The sequence below is a fragment of the Procambarus clarkii genome, chromosome 28 (assembly GCF_040958095.1).
Source record: "Procambarus clarkii isolate CNS0578487 chromosome 28, FALCON_Pclarkii_2.0, whole genome shotgun sequence".
NCBI lineage: Eukaryota > Metazoa > Arthropoda > Malacostraca > Decapoda > Cambaridae > Procambarus > Procambarus clarkii.
The window spans coordinates 37,142,550-37,146,830 of NC_091177.1; positions in this window are offsets into that span (position 1 = coordinate 37,142,550).

Consider the following 4,281-nt stretch of genomic DNA (forward strand, 5'->3'; position numbering starts at 1 on the left):
GAGTGAGTGGTAGTCACGCGGTTGAACCGCGTGACCTTGAGAGATGGGATGTAGGGGGGCGGGTGGTTTGTTGGTGGTGGGGGTGAGACCGGCTCATTCCCGAAGATAAGCCTAACACACACTACCCGTTAGCATGATGGCAGGGAGGGAGGCAGGCTGGCTGGAAAGGAAGCAGGCTGGCAGGCTGGGAAGGAAGCAGGCTGGCAGGCTGGGAAGGAGGCAGGCAGGCAGGCAGGCTTGCAGGCTGGGAAGGAGGCAGGCAGGCAGGCAGGCTTGCAGGCTGGGAAGGAGGCAGGCAGGCAGGCAGGCTTGCAGGCTGGGAAGGAGACAGGCATGCTTGCAGGCTGGGAAGGAGGCAGGCAGGCAGGCAGGCTTGCAGGCTGGGAAGGAGGCAGGCAGGCAGGCAGGCTTGCAGGCTGGGAAGGAGGCAGGCAGGCAGGCAGGCTTGCAGGCTGGGAAGGAGGCAGGCAGGCAGGCAGGCTTGCAGGCTGGGAAGGAGGCAGGCAGGCAGGCAGGCTTGCAGGCTGGGAAGGAGGCAGGCAGGCAGGCAGGCTTGCAGGCTGGGAAGGAGGCAGGCAGGCAGGCAGGCTTGCAGGCTGGGAAGGAGGCAGGCAGGCAGGCAGGCTTGCAGGCTGGGAAGGAGGCAGGCAGGCAGGCAGGCTTGCAGGCTGGGAAGGAGGCAGGCAGGCAGGCTTGCAGGCTGGGAAGGAGGCAGGCAGGCAGGCAGGCTTGCAGGCTGGGAAGGAGGCAAGCAGGCAGGCAGGCTTGCAGGCTGGGAAGGAGGCAGGCAGGCAGGCAGGCAGGCTTGCAGGCTGGGAAGGAGGCAGGCAGGCAGGCAGGCTTGCAGGCTGGGATGGAGGCAGGCAGGCAGGCAGGCTTGCAGGCTGGGAAGGAGGCAGGCAGGCAGGCAGGCTTGCAGGCTGGGAAGGAGGCAGGCAGGCAGGCAGGCTTGCAGGCTGGGAAGGAGGCAGGCAGGCAGGCAGGTTTGCAGGCTGGGAAGGAGGCAGGCAGGCAGGTTTGCAGGCTGGGAAGGAGGCAGGCAGGCAGGCAGGCTTGCAGGCTGGAAAGGAGGCAGGCAGGCAGGCAGGCTTGCAGGCTGGGAAGGAGGCAGGCAGGCAGGCAGGCTCTCAGGCTGGGAAGGAGGCAGGCAGGCAGGCAGGCTTGCAGGCTGGGAAGGAGGCAGGCAGGCAGGCAGGCAGGCTTGCAGGCTGGGAAGGAGGCAGGCAGGTAGGCATTCAGGCAGGCAGGCTTGCAGGCTGGGAAGGAGGCAGGCAGGTAGGCATTCAGGCAGGCAGGCTTGCAGGCTGGGAAGGAGGCAGGCAGGCTTGCAGGCTGGGAAGGAGGCAGGCAGGCAGTCAGGCTTGCAGGCTGGGAAGGAGGCAGGCAGGCAGGCAGGCTTGCAGGCTGGGAAGGAGGCAGGCAGGCAGGAAACGATATATGGGTGTTGAAGTGAACCATGAACCACGTGACCTTTGAGTGTGTGTGTGTGTGTATGGGTTTGGGGTGGGGGGAGAGGGGGAGGTGTATCGGTGGTGGGGGAGGGACCAGCTGACTCCGTAAGCCTAACCACACTCCACAGACCTGTGACCCAGATTTGTTTCTTAAATGTACAGTACATCATCGTATATTTTAGGCAGGATGTGCCTGCAGGCTGGCAGGATGTGCCTGCAGGCTGGCAGGATGTGCCTGCAGGTTGGCAGGATGTGCCTGCAGGCTGGCAGGATGTGCCTACGGGCTGGCAGGATGTGCCTACGGGCTGGCAGGATGTGCCTGCAAGCTGGCAGGCAAGCTGGCAGGATGTTCCTGCAGGCTGGCAGGCAAGCTGGCAGGCAGGCTGGCAGGAAGTTCCTGCAGGCTGGCAGGCAAGCTGGCAGGCAGGCTGGCAGGATGTGCCTGCAGGCTGGCAGGCAAGCTGGCAGGCAGGCTGGCAGGATGTTCCTGCAGGCTGGCAGGCAAGCTGGCAGGCAGGCTGGCAGGATGTTCCTGCAGGCTGGCAGGCAAGCTGGCAGGATGTTCCTGTAGGCTGGCAGGATGTTCCTGCAGGCTGGCAGGCAGGCTGGCAGGAAACATCCAGAGGATGTTTGCCAGACGTCTTAATAATCAGTTAGGAACAATTAAGGACTTTTATAAAGCGGATCAGGACATCACTTATTGGTGAGTACAAACAAAACACAGTCGCATTTACGCTATGAACCTGTCGATTTTTTCCCTAGAGTTTTTTCGGAAAAATTTCTTTTTACATTTCTAGTTTATTTTTTCCCCTTCTATTTCTCGTATACGAACTTACATGTTAACCGACGGGTCTCGTCCCCAAGGGGTTCGGAAACCAAGTGGTGCTCTGTATATATATATATATATATATATATATATATGTCGTACCTAGTAGCCAGAACGTACTTCTCGGCCTACTATTCAAGGCCCGATTTGCCTAATAAGCCAAGTTTTCATGAATTATTTATTTTTCGACTACCTAACCTACCTAACCTAACCTAACCTAACCTAACGTTTTCGGCTACCTAACCTAACCTAACCAATAAAGATAGGTTAGGTTAGGTTAGGTAGGGTTGGTTAGGTTCGGTCATATAACTAAATTAATTTTAACTCCAATAAAAAAAAATGACCTCATACGTAATGAAATGGGTAGCTTTATAATTTCATAAAAAAAAATTAGAGAAAATATACTAATTCATGAAAACTTGGCTTATTAGGCAAATCGGGCCTTGAATAGTAGGCATAGAAGTGCGTTCTGGCTACTAGGTACGACATATATATATATATATATATATATATATATATATATATATATATATATATATATATATATATATATATATATATATATATATATATATGCATATATACATATATATATATATGTCGTACCTAGTAGCCAGAACGCACTTCTCAGCCTACTATGCAAGGCACGATTTGCCTAATAAGCCAAGTTTTCCTGAATTAATATATTTTCTCTAATTTTTTTCTTTTGAAATGATAAAGCTACCCATTTCCTTATGTAAGAGGTCATTTTTTTTTATTGGAGTTAAAATTAACGTAGATATATGACCGAACCTAACCAACCCTACCTAACCTAACCTAACCTATCTTTATAGGTTAGGTTAGGTTAGGTAGCCGAAAAAGTTAGGTTAGGTTAGGTTAGGTAGGTCAGGTAGTCGAAAAACAATTAATTCATGAAAACTTGGCTTATTAGGCAAATCGGGCCTTGCATAGTAGGCCGACAAGTGCGTTCTGGCTACTAAGTACGACATATATATATATATATATATATATGGGTATTGAATAGAAGTGTTTGTAGAAAGCCTATTGGTCCATATTTCTTGATGCTTCTATATTGGAGCGGAGTCTTGAGGTGGGTAGAATATAGTTGTGCAATAATTGGCTGTTGATTGCTGGTGTTGACTTCTTGATGTGTAGTGCCTCGCAAACGTCAAGCCGCCTGCTATCGCTGTATCTATCGATGATTTCTGTGTTGTTTACTAGGATTTCTCTGGCGATGGTTTGGTTATGGGAAGAGATTATATGTTCCTTAATGGAGCCCTGTTGTTTATGCATCGTTAAACGCCTAGAAAGAGATGTTGTTGTCTTGCCTATATACTGGGTTTTTTGGAGCTTACAGTCCCCAAGTGGGCATTTGAAGGCATAGACGACGTTAGTCTCTTTTAAAGCGTTCTGTTTCGTGTCTGGAGAGTTTCTCATGAGTAGGCTGGCCGTTTTTCTGCTTTTATAGTAAATCGTCAGTTGTATCCTCTGATTTTTGTCTGTAGGGATAACGTTTCTATTAACAATATCTTTCAGGACCCTTTCCTCTGTTTTATGAGCTGTGGAAAAGAAGTTCCTGTAAAATAGTCTAATAGGGGGTATAGGTGTTGTGTTAGTTGTCTCTTCGGAGGTTGCATGGCTTTTCACTTTCCTTCTTATGATGTCTTCGATGAAACCATTGGAGAAGCCGTTATTGACTAGAACCTGCCTTACCCTACAGAGTTCTTCGTCGACTTGCTTCCATTCTGAGCTGTGGCTGAGAGCACGGTCGACGTATGCGTTAACAACACTCCTCTTGTACCTGTCAGGGCAGTCGCTGTTGGCATTTAGGCACATTCCTATGTTTGTTTCCTTTGTGTAGACTGCAGTGTGGAAACCTCCGCCCTTTTCCATGACTGTTACATCTAGAAAAGGCAGCTTCCCATCCTTTTCCGTCTCGTAAGTGAAACGCAGCACGGAACTCTGCTCAAATGCCTCCTTCAGCTCCTGCAGATGTCTGACATC